The 20,447-nt window shown below is 41.5% G+C and overlaps 1 protein-coding gene and 1 long non-coding RNA gene across 7 annotated transcripts in view; one reads left to right on the top strand and one right to left on the bottom strand.

The window, feature by feature from the left end:
* Positions 1-20,447, top strand: part of LOC107380771 (protocadherin-1) — a 240,387-nt gene that overhangs the window by 92,966 nt on the left and 126,974 nt on the right. The gene's annotated exons all lie outside the window — the stretch shown is intronic.
* On the bottom strand, positions 12,803-14,467 carry LOC139069287 (uncharacterized). The gene is made up of 3 exons (XR_011520245.1): positions 14,194-14,467; positions 13,278-13,380; positions 12,803-12,921 (listed from the first exon to the last, which is right to left on the bottom strand). It is a non-coding gene; the product is annotated as an uncharacterized lncRNA (long non-coding RNA).

The following is a 20,447-nucleotide window of genomic DNA, read 5'->3' as shown; positions in this document are numbered from 1 at the left end:
TGCATTTTGTCCAATCAGCTGCTGTGGGTTTTTAAAAGATTCCTTATATTGACGGATGCTCTATCTCACACACCCTGCTTCAACACTCTGTGTGTGTGTGTGTGTGTGTGTGTGTGTGTATGCAGGTGATTTGTCTAAGTCAGCGCTCACTCTGCCGACCGCTGCAGTTGAATCCTAATTTAGTCTCTTTTCTTGTCAAAGAGTTGCTGTTCATTCGGAGGACGAAAGAAGCAGGGAGAAGTCATTTTCTCCTTTCCTTCCATTCAGCCTTCTGTCCTCCTTCCTTCCCCCCTCAGGTGCTTTTGGTTTAATGTGCTTGCAGATTTAAGCCATGGATGCAGAATTAGCAAATCTGTCCAGTTAGATTAAACAGCTTCATCACAACGCTGACTCGTCCTTTTGTTCTGCTTTAATTGTTTATTTCAGCCATGACATCATCATTATTATTATTATTCATAACTTATTTGAGCTTGTCCTTTCGAGAAACAATGAAAGGATTTGCTGGATTTATTCTTAAAACTCAAAATACTACAAATATATAGCATCTCACTAACTTGGGATGCTGAGTGATGAATATTCAACTTTAGTTTATTTTTTCATTCAGTTCTTTGAGTTGAAGTTACTTTTTTATTTGAGTCTTTCTTTAGTTTTATATTTTTCAGGTTTTATTTAGTGAAGTCTGGTCCTCAGAACCTTTGCAGCCAGACCTTTTTGTGATTGGTGGCACTGTGCACAATGGATAAAGTTAACAAATGTATTTATTTATTTATTTATTTAAATCAAGTTCTGAGTGAAAAGTAATATTGAAAGGAAAGTTATTATTATCAGATATCACTAATTTAATAATGAAATTCTGGTGAGAAACCAGCTGAACTTTTATTTCCTGTCTGACTGAACCAACAAACTTCAAAGCATTCTTAATGTCATAAACCATTTCTCACACCAGTAAACACAACACTTCTCTCCAGTTTTTGGTTCCCAACAGAGGCTCCATCTTTCCGCTCTCCTCTCTGTCATTAGAGCGTCTCAAGAATGTCGTCGTTGGGTAAACCACAACTTTCTCATGGCTCCTCCCACTCCAGTTCATTTTCTGTCAATATGCCCCTTTTAACCACTGCTCCCAGTCGCACCAGGAACACATTCCTGTTGGAGCTGCTTTGACGTGTGAAAGGAATGAAGTGAGGAGGAGGAGGAGTGAACTGAGTGGAGGAGTAAGGATGAAGACGGAGAGGGTAATGCAGTGTGATGTATTAATCAGTCAGAGGTAATTGAGAGGCAGAGTGAGGACCAGGCCAGCGAGCTGTCCTCCATCACTGTCTCGTTCTGTGTCTCTGTGTAAACACTGTTACTGTACCACCTGAATATTAATACCCCCCACCACCATACACACACACACACACACACACACACACACACACACACACACACACACACACACACACACACACACACACACACACACACACACACACACACACACACACATGTGTTTGCACCACTCTGCTGCTTGTTTTCTGGCTCCAGCATCACCTCGACTTGGTGAAAGTGTGTGTTCGTGTTCTGGCTGACTCTCAGTTTGACCTCCTGATTTTTATTTTTGTTAAAAAACAGTTCAGCTTATTTTTGTAAGAAACCAATTTATCGGCTGTCAGGATCAATACTACCTCATACATACACACACCTTAGCTTAGCTCAGCCTTGCCTAGTAGGGAGGAGAGGCTCTCAGCCTGCTCACCAACTGATTACAGCTCTCATTCACTCGTTATTTAAACACATTTGTTGGGGTCGCTATTAGAAATGAATATTGTGTGAGTTATTTGCTGTGGAACAAATCGTTGGTGCTCCTGTTTCAGGAAGTAGAAGTTATTCAGAGGAGTGGGGGATAGAAAACTGCTGGATTTGGAATCTTAAGCACTATTGTTCATGATATTTGAACAATCTCTCCTCTGATTGGCTAACAGCATGCAACCCTACTCTTCCACTGCCTCAATTAATTCTGCAGCGTAGATGTTTTATCTCTACTTATAACACAAACCTGAACGTGGTGGAGTTGCTAATGCTAATGGTTAGCTTCTGCTAGCTGCAATGTGCTCTGCTCTCTCCTGGATGCTAAAACAACAACAGCCTTCCTCGTCTAGAGCCAAGATGAGTTCAGGAATGCTATTTTTCAGTGTGATGTAGATCTGAGAGGCTTTTATGAACCATGCATTTTCCTGTTGTTTTGTTAGAGGCTATTGCAGGAAATAGGGTTAGAAGACTATTTTCACGTTCAGGCTTCATGTGAAACCAATTGTGTTTGAACAAGTAAAAATCAGTTTCTGAGTAAACTGGCTCTTTAAAGGAGGACAATGAAGCTTTTATTCTTTATGTTGTAAATAAAACGTTTGCCACAAACGCTTGAGGCGAGATCAGACGGAACAGAGAAGTAAATAGAACAGTTGAAAATGTTATGTTCTCTGAAGACGCCAAGTCTTGTTTTGTTAAATCCTTTTTTCCCTTGTTGTTACCTCCTCCGTTTCAAAATAAAATCAGGTGTTTTACATCAGAGAAACATCTAGACTATCCTGTTTGACTTTGCTCTTGACTAACATAACATCTCTTTTTGCCCTCTCAACAATCCCCTGCTGTTCTTGTTCTTGCTCTAATAACGTTTGGTAAGGTTTGGGAGGCCTCTTAAACATCTAGAGCCACTCTGCTACGAAGGACACTCGGAAATGAGAAGTTTCAGATTTTATTTTAGTTGCGTTCTTCCTTCTTCTACATCTGAATGTTACCACGTCGTCCTTGTCTCAGCTCTGTCAAGAGGATCTCAGTGTTCCCAGGCCAGGGTGGATGAATAATCTCTCCAGTTTCTTTGACTGGTTTAATGATCTTCCTCTCTGTAGAGGAAGAATCTGAAAATCACTTTAGTCTCTCCTTGGGGAATGCTGTTTTTCTCCCAACCGTTTTATTTGAGACACATTATGGTTTCTGATTCTTTCTAGTAATAATCTCATTCTCGTTGCCGCATGGCTATGCTTTGGGTTTAGCATGACCACTCAATTAGCAACGGGCACTTTAAACTGCATTAAAAGTATCAGTAACGATTATAGCATCACTTTGCGGAGCTGTTTTTTCCCCCCTCCTGAATCAGATAGGACCGTTGTTCCTTTAAGCTGCTGGCCCGCTCCGTTAACAGCTTCACCACGCAGCAACACAAACACTCAGATGGAAGATAATTGGATAATAAGTTAGGAGACATTGTGCCTTTCCCAATCGCTTTAATTTATTTCTCTGTTTATCAGGAAGAGTTTCTCCACTCTCTGGCTGACGCGCCTCATTATTCACTCTCACACTAATCACTAAATACACAGCAACATAAAGGAATAAAGATGAGACACAACAAACAGAATATATAACACCACACGCAGCTCTAAGCAGACTAAATCTGTCCTTTTTCAGCTTTAAACCATCTGCAGCTTCACGTTTTTCTGCTGCGTTTGGGTTCCTGCTCATTGTTGAGTTTATTGTATGTTTATGTTGCATCGTGAGGATTTATGAGCCACCTAACATCCCAAAGTCCTCGGTAACCTCATGTTTATTACATCAATTGCTTTTTATGACTCTGCTAATTGCAACTTGCTTGGGGGAAAAAAAAAACAGAAGAAGAATTAAGGCATTGTCATCATCTGGAGTCGTGAATCAGAATTTAGTTTTAGGATGTGAACACAATCAAAACTCTTCTGCAGTTGTTATTGGAGGGAGGGTTATTATCTGGAAGGGTTATTTCATGGTCTGTGGACTAATAATGGAGTTGTCATGTGTGCTGGGATGTTTTCTTTGTGTAATTGATGGTGACGTGCACACACAGATGGATGCTGAGTGGCATCAACGAACCCCGGAGGTTTGTTTCGTCCTGCTACTCCCGACAGGTCCACACCACGGCGTGCACTTCGCTCAGACGCTCTTGATTTAAAGTAGCAATGCATCATTTTTGCTTATGTCTATCAGCTTGAAGACATTTCATTTCTCATCCAAGGAGCTTTTTCTATTCAAGTCCATGAGGAGAAACTGTTCTTTAAAGTGCAGAGAGAGCTTCATCAATGTGAGCTGACTCACCAAGCCCTTCCTGAGCCTCCTCTAGAAGGTCTTTGTTGTCCTGCAAAATGTTCTGATAACATTCTTTAAATTTTAATTTTTCAACATTTCAACATTTTTGTGTCGTTCGACCAAAATGTTGTTTTTAACTCTTTTTTTTAAACCCTGAAACAAAAACTGCACCTGAAACAAGCTGCTGAAGCGTCATTAGTCCAACCTCTTCACCGTTCAGTCCAAGCCCATCTTATTCCAGCTCGCCATTCCCTGATCTTCCTCTTCTGGATTCCATCCTTCATCATCAGGCCCATCCGTCTGACCGCATCTGCAGTGAATTAAAAAGCAGCGAGGAATCTGCTGCTCTGTGATTAAATAATTCCCCTTTTCACACGCCACAGATGCTTTGACTTTCTTTTTCTGTCCCTGACCTTAACCCTCTCCGGCTCAAAATAAGTGTTGATAAAAGGACGAACAACTAAGTCCTTCAGGGGTACTTCTGAGTTAAAAAATGCTCATGAAATACGTATGTGGAGTGACCAGGTAGGTAGGTTTCAACGTTGCAACTCTGCAACGCCTGCCTCCAGAGGGTTTAAAACAACAAACTTATTAAATTATCTGCTAGCTGACAAAACCCAACTTCCTGTTTTTAGAGCAGTAAACATGTTCCAGCCTCTGACCGCGGCAAATTAACGAAGGAGGCGGAGTTGTGCCTCTGCACCTCAGACTTTAATTAAAGCCACAGCAGAGCAGGAATGGTCTCAGAATGGCGATACGAGGTTTTCACAGCTCTGCCTCTTTCACCACCGGTAAAGCATTTTTTACTTTGAGGGCACTTTTCATACAGCTCAGTTAATTCCTCTCTAAATTCAGAATCATTTTCTGGTTTGTGGCTCTCATTTCTTTTCAGAAAAAAAAATCTTGTTTAACGTAGTTTATACAAATTGTTCATGTGGTAGAGAATAGCACTCGTCGGATCCGAGTTTGAGAAAAGATTTAACTGTATTTGGAAAGAAGTGAAGAACTCCTAACAGCTGATTGCTTCATAATCATGTGTTTGCTGAACCCACCACCCACTGGTTCTGCAGCCCAGGCACTGCTGCGGGCTCAGATGGTTTCAACACTTTCATGGATTTCTCTCTGTTACCCAGAAACCAAACTTGATGCTGAAATTACAACACAGTGTTTACTGATGAGGACAGAGTTTCACTCACAGTGAGGAGAGATGATTCCACTGATGCTAAACTTTGGAGATGTGAAATATAAATTGTTTAAACAGAATAATGGTGCCAGTGCCTAAACGTTGAGTCCTGTTCACAGTGCTTTCATCATTTTGTCCATTGACAAATTAAATGATGCAACCAAATGTGATTTTTTCAATTTGATAGAAATAACATTTAAAAATATTACAATATCAGAAAGAATGTTCAAGTTTTGATGTCACTGGTTTCAGAAAGTTTATGTTTATGTTTATTTATTTGGCAGACGCTTTTATCCAAAGCGACTTACAATTTATAACCTATAGGGCATGTTGTGATCTGTGGGGGAAACCGGAGTACCCGGAGGAAACCCACGCATGCATGGGGAGAACACGCAACTGCACGCAGAAAGGCCGCAACCGAGTTTCGAACCTGCAACCTTCGTGCTGCGAGGCAACAGTGCTAACAACTGCGCCACCATGCAGCCCACATGTCCTTTAAATTAGTTACACACAGAGTGAACTATTTTGTTTATTGTAATTCTAGTTATTATGGCCACATAAAAGGCAACCCAAAGTTCTGTCTCAGATGATTAAACATTTTCAAAATTTCTAAATACAGGAAAATCCGCTAATTAACTCACCTCCAAAGGTTTCCTGAGGCTCTAAAGCCCGGAGACACCATGTTTCAGTGTTGGTCCTACAGGGCGTGGTGTGCTGCAACTCGACAAATACATCACACCACACACAAACCGCTTTCTCTCCCAGATAGTCCTCGCTCAAACAGGAAATCTCACAAGATAATACAAAATCGTGGAAGAAGAGCCTGCATTGGGATTATTTCACCACACATTCAACAAACAGTGTGTATGTTGGTCCCTGAAAATCTAACCGAGACAATCCAACAAGCTTGACAGCCCGGATTTACAATCAGAGCAACTCTGACATCTGTCTAAGCAGACCAGAGAGCTCGTAACACCACACATTACACGATTATCTGATAAGATTATCTTTAGAGCAGTTATGGTCATTGTGTGCATCCTTAAGATTGTTTGTACGACTGCTGATGGACAGATGTCCAGAAGACTGTCATTGACTCCCTCCACAAGGAGCTGTAAGCGGTCCTCGCTAAAGCTGCTGCTTGTTAACAGGGTTCTGCATCAAAGCATGTTCATACAAAGTTGAGAGGAAGGAGAAAGTATGGCAGGAAAACATGCACCAACAAGAGGGAGAACTGCAGCCTTGACATTATTGTTAAGCAAAATCCATTCAGGAATTTAGGGGAGCTTCATAGGAAATGGACTGAGGCTGGAATCAAAGAATCCACCATAGACAGACAGATCCAGTCAAGCTACTCCAGAACCAGAGACAATATCAGAAGCTTCCGGGGCTACAGAGAAAACCTCTGATAAAGTCAGACTATCTGGGACCTGGCAACATTTACATGTCACCACTATTACTGGTCTGGGTTGCTGCAGTCAGATTAATGGTCAGAATCTAACTCTTCGTCACCACTGAAACATTTATGTTTCATTTAATGCAAAAGCTGATCTCAGATCTGAAAGTCTGACTCTTATTCAGGTTTTCTGATGCACTTGCCATCTCCCACACTCACCAGATAACGGAGAAACTTCCTCTCTGGGAGTTGCTCACACTGACAACAGCCATGGAAGGAAACAGGAAAGATATTGTGTGCAACCTGATTTCATAAACACCTGCTTAGTGGGTCAAATGTCAGCGGAATGAGATTAAACCGCAGCAGAGACCAGAATCCGACCGGAACATTTAACTCAAATAATCTTCAATTAATGTTAAAACGAGTTAGGGTTTTATGTGAAAAATTAAGTATCAGAGGAAATTAGTGGCCCTGATTTATTCTGATGGATTATTTCAAGGTTGAGTTTATTTCAAGTGTTTTATTATTATTTTTTACTGGAACAAATAAACCCACAGAGGGGTGTCAGCTGGAGTCAGACATTTGGTAATCAGCCTAAAAGTGATCATAAGAGCGTTGAATTCATTTCCAAACATAGATCTGTTTATCTGGAAAAGTTTTTGGATAATCTGCAACACAGATTGATAGATTTTTCAATCAGTTCAATCTCATTTCACTGCATTTTCCTGTAGTTCATGTAAAACTTGTTTCACCCCAGTGTTTTATTGACTTTATGAAGATGAGTTTATCTTCGTCCGTCCTCTCAGTCTTTCCTTCTGCTTGCTGCTGATTAGACTTGGCGTTATCATTAGCATTAGCCTGTCCACTTGTTCCCCATGGGCCTGTTGTCTCTTTTGGCTAGCAGCAGCAGTCTTGGCAAGCTAGCAGCTAATCCAGACTGGATGCTAATGAACTCTGGCCCAAGTCCACCTCGCTCCTGTAGAGACGTCTGCTGTTGTAAAGCCCAGCGGCTAGCAGGCCAACGCAGATGAGCCGACAGGAAGGAAGACAAACCAGAGAGAATGAGCTATGGCCCTCTGCTAACTGTTTCCTGTTATTATAATGAGAGAATAATACAGAAATATGGCATCATGAGGGCTGTGTGACAACACTAAAGTTTTACATTAAATCCGATTTGAACCCTTTAAGTATTTTCTTCTAGTCTGCTGTTATTTCCCCTTTTTCAAAGCACAGCTTGTAAATCAGTGTACATGTTTAGACTCGATCAGAATCAAATACAACTTTTGATTCTCAGTGAGAAATAACACAGCAATCCATAGGAAAAAAAATAGTTTAAGTTAAATCAGCATAAAATAGACATTAAGTCACACTAAACCCACTACACCCACTACTTCTATGACAATTCAATAAATGCCCATCGACTCTCATGACCACTAAGTTATTCTACCTACTCCTACGGTACGTCCATGGCTAACCGTAGCTCCTGTTCACAGTGATGCTTACAAACATCAATCAGATCATTAAAAGGTTTTTACAAGAAACAGCTGCTGTTTAAAACAGCAATTACCAAACAAACCATTAGCAGGACTAAGGACACAATCCCCGAGATCTGTTTAGAGAAACTGTCTCCCTACACTGTGATCATCTACATAATGAATTGAGTATAATAACTATAATGCTCTGACAGTCTCTATTCTGCAACTTTACTCTGAAAACCATTTGGGCTTCAAAGTGGAACTAAGTGTGGGCTGATATTTAGCCCTAAATAACATCTATCAATGCCAGGGAGAACCATACTTGATTGGTCACCCTTTCCAGTTTCAGGTTTATACTTTGAGTCTAGGAAAACCTTTTGCTCATCAAATCGACTCCTTCGTGCCTCTTTTGGTCTTCACCAGGTTTTCCTTCCTGCAACTGTCTTTGCTTGGACGTCACTTATTCCCATTGCAGAATCTCTTCTTTTGTTTTTCGCTCCGTTAGCTTCCCCTCATTGTTTCCAGACAATCGACCCGACCTGAGCGATCCTCATCCCCCCTCGCCTGCTATAGAAATATTTTAACCACTCTCTGCCTCACACACACATGCACGCACACACACGCACACACGTTTCCAAAGGTAGATTTAGCTTTGTGTCCGCTGGACTCTTATCGCTCTCTGCTGTTCAAATCACACAAAGTCTGTGAGTGTGTGAGTGATGGAAAAATGAGAACAAGGGAGTTAAAGAGAAAAAAATGAGAGAAATCCTCCTTCTAGTCCAGTCCCAGTCTGGGAATACCAGCCGGCTCGGATAAACTCCATCTGTGTGTGTGTGTGTGTGTGTGTGTGTGTGTACTGCTTGTTGTTTCCAGAAGAAACTGAAAACAGCTCAAGTCCAACTAAACTTGCTGAAAATCAAAATAAATACAGTCCAGCTTTACACTATGGATGGGGATGATGGTGTTGGTGGTGTGGGGGTCATAACTGAACATACTGAAGGTGCATCTCTGTTCCTGCATGACCAGTGTGTTTTACCATTGTTCTGCCATCTTCACATCTTGACCTTAAAGCTGTTATTGCGAATCTGCAAACAAGCTACGTTTTGAACGCAAACTCAGCAACGGAACACTCAACCCAGTTCCCTGAGACACTTCTGCTGGAAACGGACACACACATTTCAAGAGGAAATAAGATAGCGCTAAACACCTGTCGCCATTTTCTATGTTCAAACTTCTTCTGTTGTCCATGACTTCAGATGGTGCTTTTATTTGTTGGGACTCTGGTAAATTGTCCTTAAGTGGTAGCAGCCGGCTGTTTCTCCTTCTCTGATACTGTTGATCGGAGATCCTCTCACACTGGTGGTGTTCTGTTAGTAACTATGCGTGTGCGTAATGAGTTGAGGACCCAGGGAAGTGCAGAAGGGCTGTGGTTTGGCTAGACTGACAACCAGAAGGACCAATGGTGGATTGAAATGTGTTATTAGTGGAGGTTTTTAGACAAATGCAAGAAAACCTAATTCTTTTTTTTTCATTTATTTCTTTATGTTTGCAAAATGTTTTTTAAGCTAATTTGTTTTTCAAATTTGCTTTTGCAGCTTCAAGTGTCTATAGAACATGAGCCTTCAGCAGAGGAGGAAGCGTAACACTCAGAAAGGTGTGACAGAACAAAAGCATGTTTGCTAAGCAGACGGTGTCAAAATAGACAGTTTGATCAGGTTTTCAAAGTTTTATGATTTTTGTAGTCAAAATGAAAATACAGCTGTAATCCAGAACATTTTGTTAAAAACATTAGATCTTTTTAAAATTTCACTGGGGCACTAAATTTCTAATGTGGCCTAGTAATTTTTTATTTTGTAGGGAATTTAGTAATAGGAGCCTTGAATCGTCCAGGTTTCTAGGTTAGTCTCTTAACACTGCTTCTTAAAGTGAAACGGTTAACTTTTTAAAGTTCCGTGGAAAAAAGCTGAAATCTATTTTATGTCAAAAGGATCCCATATCTTTGAATTAGGGAAATGGACATGATTCCTTTTGAAATTCTCCAACTTTTAACATTTGAATTCATTAAACATCTATTAAACTTCTGTAAACTAAACTTTTAATACCAAAAGGCAGAACAAAACATCATCAGAGTTTTTATATTTTGAGCCTTTTTTTGTTTTAAAGCTGGACAGCTGCTCAGAAAATCTTTTCCTTGTGCAGATCTCTCCACCTTTCTTTCATTCCTTTATCCCTCACCATGTCCTGGAGCCAATTATAACTGGCTACAGAGCTCCTGGCTGCAGGTGGAGGAAGGAGGAGGGAGGAGGTGTTCTTAGGGATTAGCATACCAGAGCTGTCAGTTCAAAACCAGTTTTTCCCTTCTTTCTGCTCTTTTTCTTTGTCTCCAAAGTATTACTGCTTGTTTAAAACTTTGTGGAAAACAGTAGCACAATAACAACATGCCATCATTTAGATTATCAGCTTCACATCTTGGCTTAAAACGGCACATTCCAACATTCCCATAATTATTTTACTAGAAATCAGAAAACCTCAAAACTAGAACCAGTTTCCCACTTTCACCCAAACAGTGAGTCAAGTTTCTGGAGTTATTTAGGAGTTTTAGCCATTTGCTGCAGAGGAGGTAAGAGCACATGGACTGAAAGTAAATAAAACAGATGTGTACAAGTGTGTGAACATGTGTAAAGGTGCAAAACACCTCTAGCCTTACAGACACAAATCTGGGTAAAGGAGACCCAGACAGACATTTGACATCTGCACTCATCTCCTCTGACCTCCAACAAGTTCATCCACACTTCACCACAAGAACTGATTCTTACTAAAACTATCTCCTTCTTAGTAGTTAAAGGAGTAATCACTGGTAGTTGGGCAGCAGCAACTCAGGAGGAGGAGCGGGTTGTCCAGTAATCAGAGGGTTGTAGGAACAATTCTGGAAGATAATGCTGCTGTTGTGTCCTTGGGCAAAACACCTTACCCAGATTGCCTGCAGGTGTTTGTCGGAGGGACTGGTGGCGCCAGTGCTCAGTAGTATCATCTCAGTCACTGAGCTCTAGGGCAGCTGTTGCTATGAAGTAGCTCATCACCATCAGTGTTCTGATTGTGACTGGTTAAGTTGATACATTTAAATTGTCTTTTATTCTAAAACAAAACAAACAAAAAAAATACACCTGCGTTAAAAAAAGAACCACTTTACTACTGACTTCTGGTGGTCAATTCATTAATAGCAACTTTTTTATCTGAATCTGTCCGTTATGAATAAACAAACCATTGAGACATTTTTGTGTAATTCCAGCTTATATTTGTGTTAATGTTTGTTTATGTTTACATATTTAGGAGACACTTTTGTCCAAAGCCACTTAAAAGTGATAATGAAGCCAGCAGGTCAGCAGGTCAGCAGGTCAGAAGATCTTTCATGGACGTAAAAACAAAGAGTCGGAGTACCCGGCCCAGAGGGTTACCGGGGTCTCACCCTGGAGCCAGGCCCTGGGGTTGGGGCCCGTGAACGAGCGCCTGGTGCCTGGGCTTTCGCCCATGGGGCCCGGCCGGGCCCAGCCCAAACCGGATACATGGGCTCATCCAACTGTTGACCCACCACCCGCAGGAGGAACATGAAGGGTCCGGTGCAGTGTGGATCGGGTGGCAGACCGAGGCGGGAGCCTTGGCGGCCCGATCCCCAGACAAGAAAACTGGTTTTTGGGACATGGAACGTCACCTCGCTGGCGGGGAAGGAGCAGGAGCTTGTGGCAGAGGTTGAGCGGTACCGGCTAGATATAGTCGGACTCACCTCGACACTTTGTTAACCAGGATTAGTGTTCTATGACATTTGGTACTGGGGTAAACAATAGAAACATGTTTTTGTAAGGAAATAAACCTGCAAATCAAACATCGAAGTCGATGGTTCAGTAATAGTGAACTACAACTACTAGATAAAACCTGCAGAAAACGCCCCCCACAGAAATCAATAGGCTTTTGTTGAGAAAGCCCTACCTTCTTTGGAGCTCTATAGCTCAAGTTGACCTTGCATTAGAGACCTCATTCTAAATAAAAAAAACTGACTATCCCCACATCCAGCTGATCATGACATATGTTTCAGTATAACCTTCCTTCCAAAATGACTGAAACTCTTTTGGAATCTTCTCACTGTAAAATTATCACTACATTCTTACATACTGCACCTTTAAAGTGACTGTGTGTTTTCCCTGGCGATGGGGGGCAGTACATATCTAAATCTTTGCAAGCAAGTAGAATTTTTCTGTTACAGTAAGACCTTATCAACGGATGAGCATTAAGCTGAAAAATCCCTGGGAGTGTGACCTTTTTGGTGGTGTCTGTTCTTTGAGCTGGGCAGATTATTTAGAACCTAAAGTTTTAAAAATAAGTTCTACATCTTGAAAGAAAGAAAAATAAGCCACTGTATAGAAACATTTTAATGTCAAATTCATTTGAATTCTAAAATTTCTGGCACTTTGAAAAGCAAGATTTTGACTGAAATGTCAACAATAACAAAAAAAACAAGCTTATTTTTCACCTCATTCTGCACTTTTCCTAAACTGAATCTACATCTATGAAGAAGATGTCTGAATGTTCAAGTGCGAGCAGAGCTTTTGAGTGGCAGCTCAAACACATCAGCAAGTCATAAATGCAAACACCAACAAAAAAATCCTGCAAACACCCAGTGGTCAGTGTGTTTGGGGTGTTTCCTGCCTGTTCCTCTCTCGCTGGAGCAGCGCTGAATCTTTAAGAAGCCTGGAGTCGGAGCAGCAAGGCAGCAAAGTACAAAAATCCTGCAGAGAAAGATTTTTTTTCAAGTTCATTTCTCTCATGTGGAGGATCAGAGTTCACTGGATCTCTGTATCGGTGTCTATCACTGTCAACTTTGAATATTTAAACACACAAACACACACACTGAGAGAGAGAGAGAGAGAGAGAGAGAGAGAGAGAGAGAGAGAGAGAGAGAGAGAGAGAGAGAGAGAGAGAGAGAGAGAGAGAGAGAGAGCAAAAGCTTTTGGCACTGTTAATCTGTGTGAATGTTTGTGTGTGTGTGTGTGTGTGTGTGTGTGTGTGTGTGTGCACGCGCGCGTGCGTGCACGTGCGTGTGTGTGTGTGAGGGAGCTTCCTTTCTTGCTGCACTGTGGTTTACCTGAGGACGTGACTTATGTGTGATGCTGGAGGTGAGCATGCTCCAGACTTTTGGCTCCATGTGCAGCTCCAGATTTACTGCCTCAGCGATAACACACACACACCTGCAGGGAGAAGGCATGCAGGCAAGCGGGTGAACTTCTGGAACCAGATGAGAGTCAGCTGACCTGCTTTGAGTGTGTGTAAGTGTGTGTGTATGAGTGTGTGTTGATGTGATGCTGTGTGACAGATGCTGCGCAACGACTTGATTCTGTTACGAAGTCGAAGAGGGATGAACTCAATGAGAATCAGCTCTTTAACGGAGAACTGTTGGCTTTAAAAGGTCAAAGGGCAATGAGACGGCTCCAGAAGATGTGCGTGTGTGTGAGTGCGTGTGTGTGCATGTGAGCAAGTGAGGGAGAGAGAGAGAGAGTCAGTAAAATGTATTTTTATTAAATGTGTGTGATACTTATGATATTTGTCCCTAACATAAGTCAGTAAACTTTTGGAGGGTTATAAAAAGCAGTTACACAGAACATTAGAAAACAGAAGCTCACTTTCTTTTCACTTCTCATCTGAAGTGAGAAAACAGCCTAAATACAATTTTCTCTCGTTTGTCTGTGTGTGTGTTTTTGTGTGCACATAAACATGAAGCCATAGTAAAGTGTCACAGAAATTTATGAGACTGATGAAGTTAGTTCATGCCCAACTTTGGAGCATAGAAATGAGAAACAGGAGATGTACGTTTTTACACGTGCCTGATTCACCAGGATATGCAATATAAATGTTAACAGTTATACACATTTTATTACAATTTGGTTTCAATTCATCTTAATTGTGTCTCAGTTAATTGGCATATACCATGAAAGAGATTTTGACCTAAAAGAATCGAAAAAGCAAAAGGAAAAAAGAAAAGACAAAGAAACTGACCAGCTTACCCTGACTTGCTTCATAGCTGTTTCCCATTTATCAGTGTTCCAACACGGGCTAAGGCTTAGTCAGATTCTGGAAAACCTGCAAAAAAAAAACAGTAACTAATTTTTGTGGGATTTTGCTGCGCTGAATCTTTAAACGTGCTCAAAGCTCCAGCAACATGAGAACATGGCGCTGTGGTACACTCAAGGAAATGGACAGCATTCACAGATATTAAAATCTATCTCCGGCAGTCAGACACTGGCTTTAAAGAGAGATAAGGTGTCTCCAGTTTCTCTGTCCTGTTTAGGGACATTGACAAAATGTCATGTTTGTTACTTTAAAGGGGGTGGGGCTTAAAATCTGCACAGGAAACAGTCACTAGGGGGACGTGAGTTGATGTATTTAGCAGATGTGACTTACAACAATGGATGTAGCAATGCAGCAAATGTACCCAACATGCATGCTGTTGGTTTGTGAAAACCAGTGACTGTAAATATAAGATGGACAAGCCCTTGGTCTGTATGGCCTCATATAGACAAGCACCATCTTACATTGGTGATCTTCTTAGTCCCTACACCCCCAGCATGTCCCTGAGGTCCAGTGATCAAAGCCTACTGGTTGTGCAGCACCAGGCTAAAGACCAAAGGTGACAGATCATCTGCTGCTGTGGCCCCCAGACTCTGGAACTCTCTCCCCATGAGCCTGAGATCAGTGGACTCAGTGGTCTCCTTTAAAAAGCAGCTGAAGACTCAATTGTTCAAGCTGGCTTTTGTATGACCTTCTTCACCACTCTCTCTTTTTTCTGCTCTCCCCAACTATTCCACCTTCCTCAGGATCCACTGATTTCCCTCTTTCCTATTCACTCTCTCTCTTTCTTAACATTTTTTTAAAATCACAATTGCCTATTTTTGCTCATTTTAAATATATTTTTAAACATTTTCTAAATGCTTTTTTATATTTTTACATGTTTTGCTTTTGTGAAGCGCTTCGTGATTTTTATCTTGAGAGGTGCTATATAAATTATATTTTCTTCTTCTTCTTCTTCTTGGCGTCATCACCTATAGTTTTGAGGAGCTGAACCAAAGCCCAATGGCTAGCTCCCACCACTGCCGTATTGGCTGCATCACGTCACTCAGAAAAAAAAATTGCTGAGAGCGGAGCTGTGAGTGAGGGAGCAGATGACTGACACCCAACAAACTTTGAGATGATGTAGCTACGAGCTAACTAAAGCTAACGGAGGTTAGCGTGCGTTTTCAGTCAGAAAACCACAGTTGCTAATCTCTACCATCTAGATTGCAACACTTTTAATGTAAGGCTGAGGCCTTCCCTGGTGAAAGCATGATCTGCTACATGTACAGGTTGCAGGTTCAAGACCCGCTCAGTCTGTCACTGTCGTTGTGTCCTTGGGCAAAACACTTAACCCACCTTGCCTGCTGGTGGTGGTCGGAGGGACCGGTGGCGCCAGTGCTCGGCAGCCTCGCCTGAGTCAGTGCGACCCAGAGCAGCTGTGGCTACATTGTAGCTCATCCCCACCAGTGTGTGAATGTGTGTGAATGTGTGTGTGAATGGGTGAATGACTGATTGTGTTGTAAAGCACCTTGGGGGGTTCCAGGACTTTAGAAGGTGCTATATCAAATACAGGCCATTTACTACGTCATTAAAAAAAGAACACTCTTAATTATCTATAATTACATCTAAACAAATGAATTAGAAAAAAATAAATCACCCCCTCAGTGTTGTCATGACAATAAACTATTGCACCTAAAATGTTTATTTGAACCAGGCTGGAAACATTTCTGCTGTGAAGTTGGGATTTTTAACGCAGGAGACAATAGGAACGTGCTCCTTTCTGGTTTCAGGCCCTAGTGGATGAGGGGAGAACTGCACTCTTATCAATTCTGAGTTCGGTTCACTTATGGCAGCTGGTCATTGCACCCTGGGAAAATACCCACATGTGGATGGGGAAAGCATGTTAAGGCCACGCAGACATGTTTTAGTGTTTTATACAACTTTCTTAGTCTTTGTGGCTTCAGGTGTCATGTTTGGAGGAAGGTACCTAACCCAAGACATGCAGAATGCAACACAGACCAAAAACGGATGGTAAAATGATTTATTTATAAAGGAATTTAGGATGCACAGTTAAGTCTGTGGTTGGAACTGCTACGACAGCTCAGCGTCCGGAGGAGGGAGAACACAGGTGAGCATAGGTTCCGATTCAAAAGTCCATTGTTGGCAGGCAGAGGTGTTCAGCAGAACTTACTGTGGGGCGAGTATATGTTGGCTGGAGGAGGGAGAGGTAGAGAGCCGGGGGGGGGGGGGGGGGGGGGGCAGGAGAGGGAGCATAGGTGAAGAGAAGCGGGGCATCCTGGTGGATGGGGCACTGGGTTGAGATGAGAGGTAGGTTATGGAGGGTGGTGATATGGTCCGCGTGCAGAATGTCCAACTCCTGGAGTACAGGTTAGTATCCAATGAGACCGACAGGAATCCTGAAGGGTAAAAAATCAAAATGTGCTAAAAGCAAAAACACTACGAAGAGCAAAAAACACTACAAATAACATCAATCCTTGAACTACTAGAGATAACTCGAGTGGCTGGCTACTACCAAAGCTGAGGCAATCTTCCAGGGTCAGATTGTGTCCTCCATCCACCTTAAATAGGAAAACACCCCGCTGATTGCTGATCAGGAACAGCTGGGCCAATCCCTCTCCTGGCAAGAGACTCACAGATGGTTAAGAGAAAAGGAGTACTCACCCCGGCTCATGACATCAGGTAAAGATTTTATAACTTATATAATAGATTTATAAGATATTTACCTGAAGAGGTAAACTTTTAAAACATACATAAAAGATTTTTAAAAGTTTAGTTTTTATTTGTTTTCAAAGTTTAGGATTTTGAGTCACTTTTGTCCAAAAAGCAGAATGATGGGGACCATAAATCTATGTTGGTTACTTGAATGTTTTTAGCAGCAGCGTGGTGTCCGAGTGGCTGAGCCAAATCAAATCAACAGCGCTTGTGTTTTTGATGATAATGGAACACGTCTCTCAGAGCAACAATGTGGCTCACTGATGTGTTTCTAGAACAGCTGAGTTTTCTTTCTGGAACCAAATCAACTAAAGAAAATGTAAAAAGTTGTTTTGGAAACAACCATTCTTCAATTGTTAGCTCTGAGGTGTGTCCCTCTAGGCTTATCTACACACACACACACACACGCACGCACGCACGCACGCACGCACGCACGCACGCACGCACACACACACACACACACACACACACATACTGTATCCTGAGAGTGTTTAGGTTTATTCTAATGGAAACTCATTTCCCTGCAGCAGTGCCTTCATTTGGATTCATGTGGGAACTTTACATAGAAACACAAAGCTGCTGTTTGTGTGCTGCTTCGCCGCCTCCGCAGCTCGACGATCAATGTCCATTATCAGCAATCGGACTCGATTAGTCGCAGATTTTAACATTTTATCTGTGTGATAAACGGCTGGAGGAGGTGGCTAGCCAAGTTTATTAACACATAAAGTTTTCTGCAGCATTGTAAATGAAAACGATTCAACCTGGAGGTTCAGAAGAAGAGGCTCTTCATGGACCTGTGCTGTTTTGGGCCACGTGTGATGCTAACATTCTCAGGAATGTTCCTGTACACTCTGGCGTGTGCAAAGAGAGATGTTAATAATAGTTGGCATTATTGAGGTTCTAATTGAAACAGTTGGTACTTCACTCTTCTGCATTTGAAAAAGAAAAGCTCCTTGAATGACAACAGGAACATCTTCAAGGATATAAAGAAGTTTATTAGCCTTTTTCTGAGCCTAGTGCATAGGCTTGGGTGGCTAAAAACCTTCACCACCTTCATTCTTTGCTATGAATGCTGTTTGTGGATCATGGTTGCTAGTTTTTGGTCTTCAGGTGAGCGGCTCACACCAGAAATTTATTTTATAGATCTCATCATCATTATTTTTATTTTTTTATTTATTTAAAGGTTAAGTTAAAAGCTAAAGTCCCACCAGTTATCACACTGGTGTGTGTGAAATGTGTTCTCCTCATTTGACCCATCCCCTGGTGAGCGATGAGCTGCAGACACGGCCGTGCTCAGGAGCCATTTGGTGGTTTAACCCCCAAATTCAACCCCTTAAAGTCTCTTTCCGGACTATTTCTCTTATCCGATGACACCATCTAATGGCTGACAAGAATATCACACAAATAGTCTCGCGATCTATATTTTTAAGATAATTTTCCGTTTCTTGTTTCTGAATGTGCTTCTGAGGCCGACAAACAGAGCTGAAACACGTTGTTTTACAAGTATTATTCTCATGTCATGTTGTGTTTTCATACATTTAGACTTACTTGTTCGTGAAAAGTTCATCAACTCTGCATCAGCTGAGGTATTCCTTCAATTTGAAGCAGGTAAGCGGTAGTTTAACGTTATTGGTTAGTTCTGGTCGGCGCTCAGTTTCCTATTGCATGAAACTCTGCGGGGCAGGGGGCGTGCTTAGCAAAACATAAAAAGACGCATTGCTTACATTATATAACAGTACATGATAAGATAATCACTTTTACGGATCTCTGAAGAATCAGACATAATTTCTGAAAGGGGAAAACTCCGGAAAACGGCTTTATTGCTGAGTGTCAAGCAGGAAGGCGGTGGCTCCCATTTCTTTGGTATGACCCGACTGTGGATTTGAGTCCACTATCTCAGGGCAGACACTCATACCACCATCTCAATGAGCTTGGCCACAGTTTCTTCAGATTATTGCCATATCTAATGTCTTATCTTACATTTCTATGTTTGTTTTTTGTGTTTCTAAGTCATTTGAACCACTTGTGTTCGACATCCATAGCAGCTGTTAGCTGACAGCAGAGGGACCAGCCTGGCTTGACTCATCAGCACTAAAAGCATCAAAGAGTGTCAGAAGTGGAGAAAATGTTGTTTGTTGTTGTTTGGGTTGCTTGTTCTGCACAATCATTCATATCTACTAAAAATCCATCAATCCTGATGTTTAATAACTTTCAGTGCTCTGACTCGCTGATTAGACTTTTTTGACAAGTTTAACTGGTAAGATGCACAAACCCAGACCTGTTTAATGAGACAGCATCCCCCAGGCATTCCCTGCAAGAGACTGCAAACAATCTGTGCAGGAAAATAGTTCAGATTTTGGAGTTTTTTTTTATGATCAAATAATAAAATAATTGATCTAGAGCAAAATGGTAACAAAATACTAGATGTATATATATATTTTTTTAACCTATTTTGAAATGTTTTCATTTGTGATTGGTCATTTGTAAATCAATTAGCCTTTATGATCTGGTGACATTTTGCAAACATTGTCCTTCGAGCTCCCAAACTGTCTAAAATTCTAGTAGGTTTTACACAACAACCGGTGTGTAACACAGTACTAAAATAATAATTACCTGGTAACTATCATCCTGACGCCAGCAAACTGTTATTTACAGGAAGTAGCCTGTAGAACAGCAGTGACATGACATATGTGTAATCACACAAATGCAGGTTTCTCAGTATTATTGGGTCTTTTAGGGTGTTTTCACACCTGTACTTTGGTTCCTCTGGTCTGAATCAGTCCATAAAGTTGTTCATCTGTAGTTCATCCTGCTGTCCGGCTTGCTTCCACAAGAGAAACTGCAAATCAAACATAAGGCATCACAACCTTCAGTCTGCTGATTGGTCTGAGCTATTCCCTGGGGCCGGGGCCACCAGTAGGTTTGAACTTTAGTTGAACGTGATCTCATCTAACCGCCTCTCCCTGAGTCTTTATAATAAATTTGAAATCTTACATTTTCAAATGAATCAAAGCTGATAAACTGAGTTATTTGCCAAAATATCAATGAGGTAATGTCTCGTTGATAATCCACACCTCCCCTTGGTATGTGCTGGCTAACTGGGAACCACTCAGTAGCTACTGAAATTTGTGAGAACTCCTGTATCCCAGAATGCAATGCAAACCTGCCAGTGCCAACAGCATAATCTCTAGCTTAAAACCAGAGACATACATGTGGTTATTGTGTTAATTGACGTCAGACCACTTTCACGCTATGAAAACCTCTCTGGAGTTGGGAATCGTACAGAGACCAACTCCTTCAGCGGGTACCGGCTTGGTTATTTTTTTTCACAACCTGGTGTGTTTGTTGTGTTCACACCTGAGCAAATGAATCGCACTAAAGGGAAACCAGACCAAGGTTTGAGTTAAACATACTCAAGCTCATCCTCTTCACTCCTATCAAAGTTGGTCACAAACTCAAACTCCAAATTCTGCAT

Source organism: Nothobranchius furzeri, chromosome 1, assembly GCF_043380555.1.
Source record: "Nothobranchius furzeri strain GRZ-AD chromosome 1, NfurGRZ-RIMD1, whole genome shotgun sequence".
NCBI classification, from domain to species: Eukaryota; Metazoa; Chordata; class Actinopteri; order Cyprinodontiformes; family Nothobranchiidae; genus Nothobranchius; species Nothobranchius furzeri.
This window is presented reverse-complemented; position numbering and strand designations above follow the sequence as displayed.